Source organism: Podarcis vaucheri (genome assembly GCF_965113315.1).
Source record: "Podarcis vaucheri genome assembly, chromosome: 18".
In the NCBI taxonomy this organism is placed as follows: domain Eukaryota; kingdom Metazoa; phylum Chordata; class Lepidosauria; order Squamata; family Lacertidae; genus Podarcis; species Podarcis vaucheri.
The window spans coordinates 10198058-10215845 of NC_138756.1; the positions used below are offsets into that span (position 1 = coordinate 10198058).

General features: G+C 49.8%; 1 protein-coding gene and 1 pseudogene across 2 annotated transcripts in view; one reads left to right on the forward strand and one right to left on the reverse strand.

The window, feature by feature from the left end:
* EFNA2 (ephrin A2) overlaps window positions 1-6464 on the reverse strand; it is a 171126-nt gene extending 164662 nt beyond the window's left edge. The window contains exon 1 of the mRNA XM_082206773.1: window positions 6154-6464. The gene's annotated coding sequence lies outside the window, so the exon portion shown is untranslated. The remainder of the gene's footprint in view (window positions 1-6153) is intronic.
* A 4929-nt stretch (window positions 6465-11393) lies between these two features.
* LOC309523229 (prohibitin 1 pseudogene) lies at window positions 11394-12592 on the forward strand (annotated as a pseudogene). Its single transcript has one exon. The product of its transcript is annotated as a prohibitin 1 pseudogene (transcript).
* The last annotated feature ends 5196 nt before the right edge of the window (window positions 12593-17788 follow it).

Genomic DNA, 17788 nt, shown 5'->3' on the forward strand with positions numbered 1-17788 from the left:
CATAGAGGGGTTGGTTAAATTAGTCCAATTAATAGATTTCATATTTTGAGCCTTAATGTGCAGAATGGAATGGAATGAGAGCGGGGTGGAAATCAAAGCTTCACATTGCAGAGTTTGGGGTGGGGTGGGGAATAATAATTTGCCAGGCACATTAAAGAAAAATTCTCTGGCTTTTTTTGTTTTTGTTTTTTGTTTAAAAAGCAATGTTTGATCTCACCAGGTCCACTCACCTTTATTAAGGTCGTTAATTTAAATTGTTCACAATAATTCCTTAACCTCTGCTTAATTGCTCCACAGAAGAGCGATCTGCTTTTCCCTTGCCCTGCAAATTGGGACCTTGTTCCTCAATGCATGGAAACTGCACCCCCTGCAGATCATGACTGCTTACTACATGGGTTTTTTTTAAGATAAAAAAACTCAGATCTTTGTATTTTCACACACACACACCCCTGCAAAAAAAAAAAAATCTGAAGGAATCGAAGGAGACAAAACAGAGGGTTCCAAAGAATTGTTTCAGGGTTCAGTGGTTGGAAAACAGTTTTGAAAAGCACCTGTAGCATAGTGTAAAGATTTGGGAACTCTGAAGATGGGTGAGGTATTGCTGTTGTTGTTGTTGTTTAGTTTAGTTGTTTAGTCGTGTCCGCCTCTTCGTGACCCCCTGGACCAGAGCACGCCAGGCCCTCCTGTCTTCCACTGCCTCCCGCAGTTTGGTCAAACTCATGCTGGTAGCTTCGAGAACATTGTCCCACCATCTCGTCCTCTGTCGTCCCCTTCTCCTTGCGCCCTCCATCTTTCCCAACATCAGGGTCTTTTCCAGGGAGTCTTCTCTTCTCCTGAGGTGGCCAAAGTCTGGGAGCCTCAGCTTCAGGATCTGTCCTTCCAGTGAGCACTCAGGGCTGATTTCCTTCAGAATGGAGAGGTTTGATCTTCTTGCAGTCCATGGGACTCTCAAGAGTCTCCTCCAGCACCATAATTCAAAAGCATCCATTCTTCGGCCATCAGCCTTCTTGATGGTCCAGCTTTCACTTCCATACATCACTACTGGGAAAACCATAGCTTTTACTATTCGGACTTTTGTTGGCAAGGTGATGTCTCTGCTTTTTAAGATGCTGTCTAGGTTTCTCATTGCTTTTCTCCCAAGAAGCAGGGTGAGGTATAATTATTATTACCACCCTGACTGGCAACAGCTCTTCAGGTTTGCAGGTGGGGGGGGTGGGATTCCCAGTTCTAACTGGCGATGCTGCCGGTTGAGCTTGGGACCTTTTAGATGCAAGGCAGAATGGTCTACCAGTGAGCTTTGTCCCTTCCCTTAAAAAACAACAACCAAGGTTCTGGTCCTCCTCGTTCTGAATAAAGGGGTGGTCTAAATATGAAGCGGGTGGTGTTGTGGGTTAAACCACAGAGCCTAGGACTTGCCGATCAGAAGGTCAGCGGTTCGAATCCCCGCAATGACGGGGTGAGCTCCCGTTGCTCGGTCCCTGCTCCTGCCAACCTAGCAGTTCGAAAGCACACCAGTGCAAGTAGATAAATAGGTACCACTCCGGCGGGAAGGTAAACGGCATTTCCGTGCGCTGCTCTGGTTCGCCAGAAGCGGCTTAGTCCTGCTGGCCACATGACCCGGAATCTGTACGCCGGCTCCCTCGGCCAGTAAAGCGAGATGAGCGCCGCAACCCCAGAGTCGGTCACGACTGACTGGACCTAACGGACACAGAATCACAATTATAGAGATGGAAAGGACCCCGAGGGTAAGGTTACCAGATATTTTTTTCAATGAATCCAGGGACACTTTTCAACTTCAATGGATTTTGTATGGGGACTGATTTATACATCCAGGGACTGTCCCCGGGAAACTGGGACGTCTGGTAACCTTACCCATGGGTCATCTAGTCCTGCGATGCAGGAAGCATAGCTAAAGAATCTCCGACAGATGACGATCCAACTTCGTTCAACAGCCTCCAGTAAGCCACCTTTTTGACCAAACTGTGGGAGGCAGTGGAAGACAGGAGTGCCTGGCGTGCTCTGGTCCAGGGGGTCACAAAGAGGCGGACACAACTAAACAGCAGCAACAACATCCCCCTGTTGGAAAATCCTTCCTAAAGTTTAGTCAGCATTGGTTTGGGTCCTTCCCTCCAGAGCAGAAGAAAACAAGCTTGCTCTTCAAATATTATGTATATGCACACACATACACAGAGAGAGAGAGAAAGAGAGAGAGAGCGCGCAGTACCTCGGTTCTCCAACTTGATCCGTTCCGCAAGTCCATTCCAAAACCAAAGCATTCCAAAACCAAAGTGCGCTTTCCCATAGAAAGTAATGCAAAATGGGTTAATCTGTTCCAGACTTTTAAAAACAACCCCTAAAACAGCAGTTCAGCATGAATTTTGGCGAGCTAATACCAGTGTACTGGAAGAAGCAGAGATCACCAATGTTGAAGCAATGATTCTTTGTTGGACTGGTCATGTTGTGATCAACTTCCACCCAGAGACCTATGTCCCCAATGTGGAAGGACATGTGGATCCAGAATTGGCCTCCGCAGACTCATTGTTAAAACCGTGTTTATGGAAGACAACCTTACTCGGCTACAAGGGATTGCCAAAGAAGAAGGATATTCCCAGATCTACCTGCTCGGGATTAAACCTGGGACCTCTTTGACCCATTCTACGCTCCTCGTTTTGGGGAGGCGGGCGAGGCTTTGGGGATGCGCGGCACGGCCTTCTCCGTGCGTCGCGGAGAAACAGTGGGGTGTGACCCCCTCGCTTCTCCAAGGTACCATCAACATGTTGTCAAGCAGGGGGCCTTTTGACCTCTGGGCCACAAACAAAGCTGCCTCTCCTCCATTTACACAAGAGGTACATGTCTTTCCGGCCTGTGCCGCACTCGGCGCCGGCGGAAGATTGGCAGGGGACAAGACCGGTTTCCCACACGGGGGGGCAGCACCCGGATATGCACTCCTCGCCTCCCCGCGGCAGGCGTAAAATGCCGATTCTCATTTGCGCCTGTCAAACAGCGGGGAAATCCTGGTGTGTGTGTGTGTGTGTGTGTGTGTGTGTGTGTGTGGAGTGGGGGAATTTTGTGCCGAGAGAGGAATGACCGGCTTTTTTTGAGGGGGGGGGAGTGTTGAGGCCTGTCCATGCCGAGAGAACAGAAGGAGACCACAAAGCAAGCCGACCGCCGCACAGCCTGGCGCTTGCAGTGGCAGGTGAATTTTTGCAGCAGGGAAGAAAAGTTGCAGAAGGAAAATTCGGGATTTCCGAAAGCGACAAAACGAGGCGTTTTTATTTATACGAAGTCTAGTTTAAAAACCAAAAAACACACACAACATCCAACCGCCCCCCCTTCTTCTCGCCTTGTCAGCGCGGCGTCGGCTGTCACTCACCGACCTTCCCCGAATTCTCCTTCAAGTTGTCATAGCGAGACGGGGGGCCGGGTGTGGGTGGAGGGGGGCCGGATTATGCTAACGCGGTGTCCAGAATCGATTCAAGTGGAACGCTTGTTTGACTAGCGGAACCGCTGGTCTGAGCGGAGAGCGTTGAGACCCTGGATTTTCCCACCTTCCCGGAACAATTTGGCATTGTTCTGGTTCCAGGCTCGGTGAGCTCTTGTCCTGGAGCTCTGAATGACAGAGCTTTTGAGTCTATGCAAGGCTGCTTTGAATTTCTAAGACCCTCTCTGGAAGTCCCCATGGTCTCCCACTTCTGTTGTCTTTCCCTTCTAACCCCCCCCCCTTTGCACTCTCTTTTGACTCCCCCCCCCTTCTTCTAATTCCAAGCCTTTAGATCCCTAACATATTTTCCCCCTCTCTCATCTGCATGCCCCCGTCTCCCTTCTCCTTTGACCGTCCAGAATTTCACTTTGCTCTCTTGCGGTTGCTACAGACATTTCCCCTTTTCCGAGCAAAATATAGAGAGAGGGGAGGTGGATTTCGGGGAGAGTTGGGGAAATGTTAGGATCAGGGCCTCCCCCCAAAAAAAAAAATTATGTTTAGGGGTACTCATTTTGACTCAAGAAAATCACTGTTTCGTAGTTCAAATTGGGAAAAATAAAGACAGTAAATGGACAAAAGTACAGAGATTCGCAAAATGTTTAGGGGTATGCGTACCCCCAGAAAAAAAACACTGGTTAGGAGGCTTACCTTACTCCCCACCCCACCCTGTTTTTTTAACCAGCGCAGCTGCTATTTTGCATACACACACACACACACCTGTATTTTAAATTCAAGGGCTGCAAAAATGAGCCCCGGAGAGGAAAACTTATTATTTATTAGTTGATTTCATAAAATCTACACACTGCCTGGTTGTATTCCCCCCCCATAAAAAAAAGGCAAAGCAATAAAATTATCAATAAGAAAAATGAACAATGATTTGAAAAAAAAGTAACTAAGGAATATGTATTAAAATTCGCACAGCTTTCTAAACATCTGGGGAGGCTTAGCAGGCAACAAAAATTGAAGTTATTGATTGATCGCCTACATATTTTTACCTTTCTCCTTCAAGGAGCTCAAGGTGGGGTGCGTGGGTTTCCCCCTCCCCATTTAAACCCTACAACAAGCCTTAGAGATAGGCTAGGCGGAAAGGTAGTGACTCACCCAGCGAGCTTCTGGTTGAGTCACGCAGCGCCGGATTTACGTATAAGCTGAACAAGCTGTAGCTCAGGGCCCCACTCTCTTGGGGGGGGGCTGAAAAAAATTAAGGGGGGCTGGATGTACATTTCCAAAATATAAAAAAACAAATAAAATAAAACCTACATCCAGCAACAGTGTTTTGTGTTGCATAGGCTCCTGTGATGTAAGTCATGGGCCCCACCTGCTAGCCTGCTCCCTAAAATATCACTGCTTTGCTCCTTTCTATATATAGGGTGCCTACATTCTGCATGGACTGATGTGCAAATGGCTTGGGATACCTATGAGGTCCATAAATGACCATATAGCATAGATTCAACACAAAAAAGAGTGACCATTTGTTGTTGACAAAGGACAGCTGGACATAGAAAGGGCCCCATGACCCTCAGTAGCTTAGGGCCTCGTCAGACCTAAATCTGGCCCTGGTTGAGTGGGAGGACTCGAACTCTGGTGTCTCCCAACTCTACAGTTCTATATTTGGCTTTTAAAAGCTGCAAACGCTTTCGCCTTTCCCTTTCCAAGAAGCCGACGCGGTCCACCATCGCCTCAATAGTTTGGGCTCCCTGAGACTTATAATCAAATATTAGAGTTGGAAACCCACTGGGTCACCTAGACCAACCCCCCTACAAGGTAGGAATAACCCAACAAAATTCTACTGGAATTCACGGGCCTAAAGTAGCCACACCAGTTAATTTCAGTGGATCTACTCTCACAGTTTGGCTAACATTGGATATGGTAAAAGGACCTCCTAGACGGTTAAGTCCAGTCAAAGGCGACTATGAGGTTGCAGCACTCATCTCGCTTTCAGGCCGAGGGAGCCGGAGTTTGTCCGCAGACAGCTTTCCGGGTCATGTAGCCAGCAGGACTAAACCACTTCTGGCACAACGGGACGGAAACCAGAGCACACGGAAACGCCGTTTACCTTCCCGCCGGAGCGGTACCTATTTATCTACTTGCACTCTGTGTTTTCGAACTGCTAGGTTGGCAGGAGCAGGGACAGAGCAACGGGAGCTCACCCCGTCACAGGGATTCGAACTGCCGACCTTCCGATAGGCAAGTCCTAGGTTCTGTGGTTTAGACCACTGTCTCGGAAGCGCTTTCTGGTCCTCTGTGAGATGGGACATGCAAGGCCGTCTATGGCGTTCCGAAATACGTCCGTACGTCAGATTTGTATGGAGTTGTTTCTTCACTCCAGTCCCTAATAATCCCTTACATGGAATTCTGCGCTCTCGCTCTCTCTCTTCTTCCCCCCAACTGCCTATGCACACTGAGCTGACATTTTGATAAAACTATCCGCCGCGACCCCGAGTTCTCGTTCCTGGGAAGGAGACATCAGCCAGCATAAATACTCTGGTGCCAGGGGGACGAGAGTCTACCTTTAATCTCCCAGACGAAAAATAAAATAATAAAAAAGCACAATTCTGCCTCCCGCTCTCCAAGAGCCAGTCTTCCTCCCCACTCTCTCTCTCTCATGTTTTCAGCAAATATAGAGCTTATAAATATATGAATTTATCAGCAGAGAAAATCCATTCTTTTACCTGGAGCGAAATGCTAACGAGGGCTCTCTGCCGGCTCAGCTGACAGTTCCAAAGTGTGTTTCAGTCACAGGCGAGACAACTCACTTCTAGGGGGAAACGAGAGAGGGAAAGTCTGGCAGGAGGCGAGACTGTGGCGGGAAGAGGGAGCGTGGTGTAGTGGTTACAGCAGTGGTGCTCTGCTCACGGGAAAGCCTTAGGGCGGTCTTGCCTTTATACTGCATCCCCCATAAGCCCTGTCATGGTCCGGTTCACGGGCGATCAAAGAACCGGCTGGGGACGTCAGGACCGGGGGCAAGATGACGGGGTGGGAGCAGGAACAGGAGTCCAGGAGCCAGGAGTCAGGAAGCCAAGGGTCCGAGGATTAGGAAGCAAGGAGTCACAAAATCATGGGTCCGAGGGTCAAGAAGCAAGGAGTTACGAAGTCATAGAATCATAGAATGATAGAGTTGGAAGAGACCCCAAGGGCCATCGAGTCCAACCCCCTGCCAAGCAGCAAATTCCACTGTCAAACAGCTCTTACTGTCAGGAAGTTCTTCCTCATGTTTAGGTGGAATCTTCTTTCTTGTAGTTTGGATCCATTGCTCCATGTCCGCTTCTGCTCTGACAGTAAGAGCTGTTTGACAGTGGAATTTGCTGCCAAGGAGTGTGGTGGAGTCTCCTACTTTGGAGGTCTTTAAGCAGAGGCTTGACAACCATATGTCAGGAGTGCTCTGATGGTGTTTCCTGCTTGGCAGGGGGTTGGACTCAATGGCCCTTGTGGTCTCTTCCAACTCTAGGATTCTATGATTCTATTCTATGATCCTCTTTTCCAGGCTAAACATACCCAGCTCCTTCAACCGCTCCTCACATGGCTTGGCTTCTAGACCAAGTGCGCATTTTGACATGCAAGCTTTCTTGCTTAGTCACTATCGGTTTTTTAGATAGGGTAATGTCAGGGGCTGCGTGACCACCTCCGACTCCTCAAAAGATTCCGTCAACTTTGTCTCCGAAAATTTTTACACATCACTTGGCAAGACAGGCGAACTTGTGCCAGTGTCCACCAAGAATCATTGATCACCAATGTTGAAGTGATGATTCTGAAACATCAACTTCGTTGGACTGGTCATGTGGTTCAGATGCCTGATGATCGTCTTCCAAAGCAACTACTCTACTCCAAACTTTAAAATGGAAAGTGTAATGCTGGTGGTCAACAAAAGAGGTTCAAAGACTCTCTCATGGCAAATCTAAAAAAAATGTAGTATAAACACTGACAACTGGTTCCAGTTACAGATAGGTAGCCGTGTTGGTCTGCCATAGTCAAAATAAAAAAAATCCTTCCAGTAGCACCTTAAAGACCAACTAAGTTAGTTCTTGGTATGAGCTTTCGTGTGCATGCACACTTCTTCAGATACACAGATACACTGACAACTGGGAAACACTGGTCTGTGAGCGCTCCAGTTGGAGAACAGCCTTTCCCAAAGGTGTTGTGGGCTTTGAAGACACTCGCACTCAGGATGCAAGGGAGAAACGCGATAAGAGGAAGGCATGCTTGGCAAACCTTCACCGGGATCAACTCCCGCCCAGAGACCTATGTCCCCACCGTGGAAGGACATGTGGATCCAGAATTGGCCTCCATGGTCACTTACAGACGCATTGTTAAAACTGTGTTTATGGAAGACCATCTTACTTGGCTACGAGTGATCGCCAAAGAAGAAGAAGACACCAACGCTTTGAGTTCCTTATGCTGATGGCCGCCATTTTTTAATTCCCCGGTGCCTGTGGATCAAAGCTACGCTGCTATCAACTATGGTTTTGCACAGGCTGGGAGCGCAATGAGCTTTTTGTAGAAATACCACCGCCACCAACCCCAAAAGAAATCAACCCGCCCTCCTGAAAAACAGTCAGCAGTGCCCCTCATTCGTGGCCACCGAATGGGGCGTACGAAAACGGAGGGGCCTACACAGCCCTTGACAGTTGAACACGCTCTGGTCTCAGAAGGCTCCAGGATAATGCATGCCTCAAACCCTCTTGGCTGCTAGTAAGAAAGTTGAAGAGGGCCTTAGTTAGCATTTTGCTCTGGGTTATAAAAGAATGGATTTTCTCCGCCGATAAAGTTTTATATTTAGAAGCTCTACGTTTTCCAGAAAGTGTGATGGGTGTTGGAGGTCTGCTATTAGAAAGGATTTGGTGCTGAGGGACTGACATGAATAGAGAGAGGGAGAGATGGAGAGTGGAGATTTCCAAATACTTTAATTCTCCTTCTCTGTATTTCTGGAAAGAGCATGGCAGTGGAGAAATTAAATATACGTGCTTTATTATTATTTTTTAAGTGAACAAAAGGAAGGGAGGTCATCAGGTTCCCTCCTTCCACAGATGTAAAGCAGTCCCAGGAAGTCAATTCTGTTCCCGTTTAAAATAAGATTTTATTCCGGCATAATGAGAGAACAAAATAATTAATTTCCTTCCTCTTTTCAAGTCAAACGAACGGAGAGCTAAGCGCCTCGATTTGAAAAGGGCGATTCCCCGGTCTCGACAAAGCCCAAAGCGGAACTGGCTGGACGAGAGGACAGATTTAGTTGAAATGACACCGGAACGTCGAAAGAGCCCTGGAGCGGAAACCGGCCAAAAGGGACCGGTCGAGCCTAGCATCCTCTTCTCACAGTGGCAAAATGCCCCAAAGAACCTAGGAATCCAGACAGACTGTCTCTGAACCTGGAAGTTCCACAAGAACATAAGAAGAGTGTGATTGATTAAGCCAATGGTCTTTCTAGTCTAGCAGCCTCTCCTCACAACGGCTGTGATGGCCTGGGATTCGGACTCCGAGGCTGAACCTGAGGAATCCCAGCCTGCACAGGAGTCCCTGCCTCCAGGGCTGACTGAGCCTGAAGGGTCCTCACCTGTGCTGGGTCCTCAGGTGAGTCTGCTCTGGCTCCTGAGGTGATGGAGGACCCATTGCCTGCAGGTGCTCCACTCTCAGCCCTGTCAGGTGAAGGTGAGGCTGCCTCTGGGTCCAGTAACCCTCCAGCCTCTCCTGAGCTGCAGAGGCTCAGGGCAGAGAGGCGGAGGGAACTAAGTTCCTGCAGGAGGAGTGCTCGCCTCCAGGCCAGGAGAGGCGAGTCACCAGAGGATCGGGGCCACGCTATGCCTCGGGGCAGATAAAAGCCAGCCAGCCCCAGTCCCAAGTTGCGGGAGCAATGTTGTTGGTAGCCTGTTCCTGCCGGCACCCTGTCCTGCTTCTGTGTCGGTATGCTGGTCCCGGGGGGGAAAGGTACTAATACCGTAGCCGAAGTTCAGTCCAGAGTCACTAGCAGGGTAGACGAACACTAGATGAGACGCGAGGTCCGAAACAGGGAGCCGGGCGGGGAAGCAGGAACGCTGGTAGGGCAGCAGCAGGAAGCCAGGCGGGTAACAGGAACACTGGTAGAGCAGAAGTAGGGAGCCAGGCAGGGAACAGGAACACTGGTGGGTCAGAAGCGGGCAGCCGGGTGAGGAACAGGAACGCCGGAGAGTCAGGAGCAGGAAGCCGGGCGAGGAACAGGCACACCGGGAGTGCCGATCTAGGTCTGGGTAAAGCAGGTACTCCACAACGACGTTGCTCCCGCAACCTGGGACCGGGCTGCCTGACCTTTATCTTCTTCTAAGGCCGGGGGCGGTCCCGGCCCCCAGGAGCCCTGCCTCTCCTGGCCTTAAGGCGAGCACTCCTCCTGGGAGAGACCAGTTCCCTTCGCCTCTCTGCCCTGAGCCTCTGCAGTTCAGGAGAGGCTGAAGGGTTCCTGGGCCCAGGGGGAGGCTCACCTGTAGGCACTGAGTCCTCAACCACCTCCGGAACCAGAGTGGATTCACCTGGTGCCTGCTCCTGAGGATCCGGCACAGGTGTAGGCGCCTCAGAATCAAGGCCCTGCCCCAGTTCAGCCGGCCCTGGAGGCGGGGACTCCTGTGCAGGCTGGGATTCCTCCGGTTCACCCTCTGAATCGGATTCCCAGGCCATCACAGGTGCCAGTGTTTGTCCACAGAGAGCTTTCTGGGTCATGTGGCCAACTAAACCGCTTCTGGTGCAACGGGACACTGTGACGGAAACCAGAACACACTGTTTACCTTCCCGTCGCAGTCGTGCCTATTTATCTACTTGCACTGGTGTGCTTTTGAACTGCTAGGTTGGCAGGAACTGGGACAGAGCAACGGGAGCTCATCGTGGGGATTCGAACGGGCAACCTTCCAATCGCCAAGCCCAAGAGACTCAGTGGTTTAAAAGCAGACCAGCTCTGGCAGTTGTGGAAGAACATACGATCCCTCCCAGATATCCTTTTTAAAATTATTGCACATCCATGATGGTTGGTGCTCTCGATGTTGCGTGGCAAGTTTCCTCCCCCATATGAAATGAAGACTCAGACACATTGTTTAAGGTTAATGGGCGTAAAAGGCCACAACTTTATTGATTACGGAATTGAAGGTATTGGCCTTAGGCATTGGCTTCTATCGACTACCCGGCATGGGGACCGGGAAGGGTTGAACACAAACCGCGGGAGTCCTGTTGAAGTACGCCAACTAGGATCCCACGGGTGTCACCGCTCTGGGGCGTGCCGGAGGCCCTTACCTCCCTAGGTTTCGGACAAGGCAACGCCCCCCGGAGTCCTCTACCGGACTACCCCTTTTCATTGGGGGAAGGTGATGGCACTTCCTTCCCCCCCTCCATTTTCCTAACAATTGCCGCATGCCAATGCCTAACCGCCAATACCGCGAAAGTTGTGACGATTGCTACGAGGTAGGTGAAAAAAACAAAAGGCAAGAAGTGCGCCAACTTGGAAAAATTCCTACCAGACCCCTTGCGGCGACCAACTGGAGTCCATAGCAAGGTCAATTCTAGCTAACCTAAGGGTGGGTGGGATGGGAAAACCGCTCAGCTGCTGGGCGAGGGGGAAAAGAGGGCGGTCCCCAGGCGTGCCTGGCCTTAAGTAGCCTAGGCCGCGCCTCCCCCGCCCGCCAATAGGTGGGCTGGGTTGCAGGCACGCCCAGGGATTCCCCAACTCTCGCGGGGGCAAGGGAAGCCCCCGCGAATGTGGGAGGGTCCTGCCCGCAACACCCTCTCCTCTGCAGGCTCGGAAAGGGCTCTGTCAGAGCGGTCACATGCGATTCCCTCTTCCAATACTGTCTGTGCCTGCAAACGTTTGGGGTTGGCCGCGCCGCCCCACTTCCAATCAGCGCCATTTCCTGTCCTTTTCCCAGTTGCGGCATCACAAAGGAGGGCTAGGCGATGTCGTGGGGCTTGTGACATCACAAGGCAGGCCCCGGTGGTGTCACAAGGCTGTCAACTCCTGAGAGCCCCCAAAAGAGATATGGGGGTTCGAGATTTGGGGCACATGGCTTTGGGCGCGCGCCACTTTCCTTCGCCCCTTTGCCACTGCGATCGGAAGGGCTTCCGATTCCATCAGGCATCGCGGCCCGTAGGCGAGAGGGCAAAGATTTTACGTGAACACAGAAGGACCGGGGGACTTGGCTGAGCGCTCACGTGGAGTTCAGGTCGCCGGGAGTCGGGAAGATCCCAATGGCCGCCAAGATCTTTGAGACCATGAGCAGACTAGGCCTGGGTCTGGCAGTTGCCGGTGGCATAGTCAACTCTGTTGTTTACACCGTGGATGCGGGCCACAAAGCCGTCATCTTTGACCGGTTCCGGGGCGTCCAGGACGTTGTGGTGGGAGAAGGGAGCCACTTCCTCGTCCCCTGGGTGCAGAAACCGGTCATCTTCGACTGCCGCTCTCACCCACGCAATATCCCGGTCGTCACCGGCAGCAAAGATCTACAGAATGTGGACATCACCCTGAGGATCTTGTTCAGGCCGGTGGCAGCGCAGCTTCCCTGGATCTACACCACGTTGGGCGAGGACTACGACGAGAGGGTGCTGCCCTCCATCACGACCGAGACCCTGAAGTCGGTGGTGGCTCGTTTCGACGCCGGCGAGTTGATCACCCAAAGGGAGCTGGTCTCCCAGAAGGTCAGCGAAGAGCTGGCGGAAAGAGCAGCCCCCTTCGGCCTTGTCCTGGATGACGTTTCCTTGACGCACCTTACGTTTGGGAAGGAGTTTGTGGAGGCCATCGAAATGAAGCAGGTGGCACAGCAGGAAGCAGAGAAGGCCAGGTTCATGGTGGAGAAGGCCGAGCAGCTGAAAGCCGCGGCGGTCCTCTCCGCCGAAGGCGACGCAAAGGCCGCTCGGCTCATCGCCAGCTCGCTGGCTTCGGTGGGCGACGGGCTCATCGAATTGCGCAAGCTTGAGGCAGCCGAGGACATTGCTTTCCACCTTGCACCGTCCCGCAACGTCACTTACCTGCCCACGTTGGTCCAGCCAGCCCAGCAAGTGAAGCCGGCATCCCCGTCCTAATAGATTTAGCCGCCATTTTAAAGCTTTCCCCATTTTTCGGGGGGATTGAAAATGCAAGATGTCCTAAATAAAATGCTTTGGAAATCCCTCGGTTGTGTTTTCATTGTTTATATATATAAAAATTATACAGTGGAAGACGGCGGAAGAAGATTGGAAGAAATTTGAAATCTATCTTAAGAATTGTTGTAAAATTAATGAATGTTAAAATGTTGTGGTTATATAAAGTAAGGGATTACAGCTGCTAAAGATTAAGTAAAAGGAAAGGAAAGGAAAAATTGGATAAAATTAAGGGGAAGGATTTGCTGAAATAATTTTGGAGTTGGAACGCAGAAAGGGGAGGTATGGGGAAGTCGATGAAGTAAGTTTAAGAAAAAAGGAGTTGAAATTATACGTGTTTGTTCGTTAATGTATGTATATTTTTGTATTGTGTGTATTGTATGTGTCTATAAAAATTTGTGAAAATTTAATAAATATATTTTTTAAAAAATAAAAAATTATACAGTGGTAGCTTGGTTCCTGAACGGCTTGGCTTCCGAACGCCACAAACCCGGAAGCGAGTGTTCTGGTTTGTGAACGTTTTTCGGAAGCTGAACGTCTGATGCGGCTGTTGGCTATTGTTTCCGGAGGCCCTGCACCAATCAGAAGTTGCGCCTTGGTTTTTGAACATTTCAGAAGTCAAACGGACTTCCGGAACGGATTAAGTTTGGCACTTTTGTTTTTGCTATTTATTCTGCGTTTTTGTTTTTGAGGCTTTTTCGGTTCATTTGATTTTGTGACTGTGCGGAACTCAGTTCAGCTACTGATTTGACTGATTGTGCTTCTGCGGAAATGGATAAAAGCCCCCCATCCAAACAATGACTATCATCAGTGCAGGTATGAAAAATACCGTAATTTTTGCTCTATAAGACTCACTTTTTCCCTCCTAAAAAGTAAGGGGAAATGTGTGTGCGTCTTATGGAGTGAATGCAGGCTGCGCAGCTATCCCAGAAGCCAGAACAGCAAGAGGGATTGCTGCTTTCACTGTGCAGTGATCCCTTTGCTGTTCTGGCTTCTGAGATTCAGAATATTTTTTTCCTCCTCCAAAAACTAGGTGCGTCTTGTCGTCTGGTGCGTCTTATAGAGCAAAAAATACGGTATTTAATTTACATTTTTATCATCTACAATACTGTCTTATTTATTTTATAGTACAGCACATTGATTACTGTTTTCATTTTATGCACCAATGGTCTTGTTAGCAAAATTCAGGTTGAATTGCTGTTTTAGAGGTTGTTTTTAAAAGTCTGGAACAGATTAATCCATTTTGCCTTGCTTTCTATGGGAAAGTGCACCTTGGTTTTGGAATGCTTTGGTTTTGGAACTTTCAACTTCCGAGGTACAACTGCAATGGATGTGACTACGTAGTCCTGGTAATTTTAATGGGGGTTCTACTTTGAGAAGGACACGGGGTCTTAGTAGATGGCGCTTAGAAAGCTCCATGGTTGAGTGGGCGGCAGAGAAATAAATACCGTATTTTTTGCACCATAACACTCACTTTTTTCCTCCTAGAAAGTAAGGGGAAATGTCTGTGCGTGTTATGGAGCGAATGCCTACGGGTGGCGGGGGGGATCTGCTGCAGTCGTGAGCAGAGGATCCATGGTTCCCCTTCCTTCCCTCCTCCGTGGCTCCAGCAAAGCGGGAGAAGAGCCGCTGAGTGGGGAGGAGAGAGGGACAGAGAGCCTGCTTGCTTTAAAGGAGCAAAGTGGGAGAGGAGAGGAGCCGCTTACACGGGTCACCCCAAATTCACCAGCAGATCACATAGCATGTCCATGGCTACAGCTTGCACCAAAAAAATCACGCACCCACTGTTGCCTGAGGCCGCAGTGGTGCAAAAACGTGGTTACAAAGCATGGATCCACATGGATCCTCAGGATTTTTGCATTGAGCCACCCCAAACTCACCGTCAGATCACATGTCTGTGGCTGCAGCATGAACCACAAAAATCATACATCCACTGTTTCGTTTAGAATATTTTTTTTCCCTTGTTTTCCTCCTCTAAAAACTATGTGCGTGTTATGGTCAGGTGCGTGTTATAGAGCGAAAAATACGGTACATCTTTGTGGCGATGATGACTGGGCTGGCGAGGGTGGAGGGCAGAAGATCTTACCCGAAAGGAAACGGCGAACCAACGTCCCCCACATTAAAAACAAGGCACAGAAAATAACCCAACCAGGATTCTCAGAAAGTATCTCTATTAGAATATTATTTCCCCCTCATATCTGAGACAATTCCAGGCTTCCTTGATGTCTCCTGACTGCCGACGACTCCTTTCAAACAGAGAGCCTTCCTTGGTTTTCGTTTCATATCTCTTTTCCCCCTGGAAAACGGAATACATTGACTCTGTCTCATGTCCTTCTGGTGTCCCTGTTATGTTCCTGATATTTCGGGAGGGGGCTGGTGGGACGGCTGGATTTGCATCCAGTTTCTCTGAGCTGGAGGGAAGAGGAGGGGGTGGGAGGGAGGGAGAGAGAAAGAGAGAAAGAAAGAAAGAGAGACAGAGAGAGAGAGACGGAGAGAGAGAGAGAGAGAGAGAGAGAGAGAGAGAGAGAGAGAGAGATGGCTGTCTAAGGATAATGATTATTTATCACTGTTTCATCTCCACCATCCGCCGAGCTCAGTGTTTTATCCACAGCAAATAAATAAATATGTTTAAACAGAGGATACTGCCAAGCAGGTCTGCAAACATGGAATTGGCTCCCTTTCCCCCATCCTACCACTGCCCTCTCTGGTGCCTCTGTGGCATTTTTGGCATTTCTTCTGAGCTGGTCTGAATTGCCCAGGCCCGAAGTTACCATATTTTTTGCTCTATAGGACGCACTTTTTCCCCTCCAAAAATGAAGGGGAAATGTGTGTGCGTCCTATGGGGCGATGCAGGCTTTCGCTGAAGCCTGGAGAGTGAGAGGAGTCGGTGCGCACCGACCCCTATTGCTCCCCAGGCTTCAGGAAGCTATCCGCAAGCCTTGGGAGCCCGCGGGAGTTCCCGCCGGGCTCCCCAGGCTTGCAGATAGCAGCCTGCATCCCAAAGCCTGGGGTGTGCTGGGTGGATCAATGGTCTTGACTTGCCTGAGACCCAGCCTTTTCCTGCGGGAGAAAGGCTTATAGGAATATAAGCAAGTCAAGACCCAGCTCAGTATTGTCTACACTGACTGGCAGCAGCAGTGGGGAGGGTCATTCCCAGCCCTACCTAGACATGCTAGGGGGATTGAACCTGGAACCTCATGTGTTCAAAGAAGGTGCTCTCTCACTGAGCAATGGTTCTTCCTCTAAAAATAAAGATTCCAGTCCTCATTGTTCTGAATTAAGGGAACATGGACTGGGAGAAGATCCAACCTCTCCATTCGGAAGGAAATCAGCCCTGAGTGCTCACTGGAAGGACAGATCCTGAAGCTGAGGCTCCAAGACTTTGGCCACCTCAGGAGAAGAGAAGACTCCTTGGAAAAGACCCTGATGTTGGGAAAGATGGAGGGCACAAGGAGAAGGGGACGGCAGAGGATGAGATGGTGGGACAGTGTTCTCGAAGCGACCAGCATGAGTTTGACCAAACTGCGGGAGGCAGTGGAAGACAGGAGTGCCTGGTGTGCTCTGGTCCAGGGGGTCACGAAGAGGCGGACACGACTAAACGACTAAACAACAACTTCTTTCCAGTGGGGACTCAGTGTCCAGCCTCGGCAGGCAGACCACAGTCCAGAGCCAGAGAACCAGAGGCAGCTAAGCAGAGGGCGGCAGGTTCCGGGTGCCAACCTGGGCATGGCTCTCAGGACGCGCCAGTTGTTCTGCAGATGAGTCCAGTCCTGCTAACCTCCAGCCGCCGTCGGTGAGCAGCAACATGGCTCCAAACGACTGCAATCATTCTTTTACGGGGAAAGTGAAACAATCTGAGCATCATAACAACTTGGCCACAATAAGGAAATTTTGCCCGTGGTATGACTGTTTTCCACCTTCGCATTTCGACTCTCTGGGACCCTATCTGCATAACCTAGCAATTCCAAAATAAAGACGCACTTTTACTCTCGCAACATTGAATGTCTTGCCCTCGGCTGCACCTGAGGGATGATTCCAAATATTCCACACGAAAAACGCTTATGTCCCTGTGGAGATGGCAGTCCCGAATCAGTGGCGCATGCCCTTCTGGCTTGCACCCTTTATAAAGACTTGAGGAACGAGATTATCACCCTTCTTTTATCATCCATTCCGGGTCGCCCAACCACTGCCCCAGGGTCCTTACTCTTGGCAAATCAAGATGAGCAGGTGACAGCAAAGGTGGCAAGGTTTTTCGCTGGAGCAATCAGAATAAGATCCACTATTTGACCATTGATTCAAAACCCCAAAATGTATTTTATATAATTGACTTTTTCTTTCTATTCTTTGTATATCATATCGTTGTTCTTTTGCTATGATCGATGGCTGATGCAAATAAAGATTCATTCGTTCATTCATTCAACGTCACGACGCCCAGCCACTACCACCATGCACCGTATTTTTCGCTCTATAAGGCGCACCAGACTACAAGACGCACCTAGTTTTTGGAGGTGGAATACAAGAAAAAAAATATTCTGAATCTCAGACGCCAGAACAGCAAGAGGGATCGCTGCGCAGTGAAAACAGCAATCCCTCTTGCTGTTCTGGCTTCTGGGATAGCTGCGCAGCCTGCATTCGCTCCATAAGACGCACACACATTTCCCCTTACTTTTTAGGAGGGAAAAAGTGGGTCTTATAGAGCAAAAAATACGGTAATTTCTCTTGGCAGATCACGATGAGCAGGTGTCAGCAAAGGTAGCAAGGATTTTAGCTGGGACAATCAGAATAAGGTCCACTATTTGACTATTGATTCAAAACCCCAAAATGTATTTTATATAATTGACTTTTTATTTCTATTCTTGATGTTCCTGCATTGCAGGGGGCTGGACTAGATGGCACTTTGGTTCCCTTCCAACTCTCCCAATCTACGATTCCATGAGATAATCAGTCTTCCACTCCCCTCCCTTTTCACAGCTCGGTGAACACCGGTGGCTGAGAGCCAAAGTGTTGTCATCTGCGAGCCAGATCTGGGGAAAACCGTGTGTCGAGGGAGCCGGATTCAAGTTCCCAGCACCGCAAAAAAGGGAATTTTGTTGCGCTGCCCTTTGCCGGGGGCCAAGTCTGACAATTCAGGGGGCCGAATATCGCCCCCCCCCCCAGATCCAAGAGTCTCAGAGCCCCTGCCGCAATGGGGTTGGAAGGGTCGAATCCAGACGGAGGAGCGGAAGG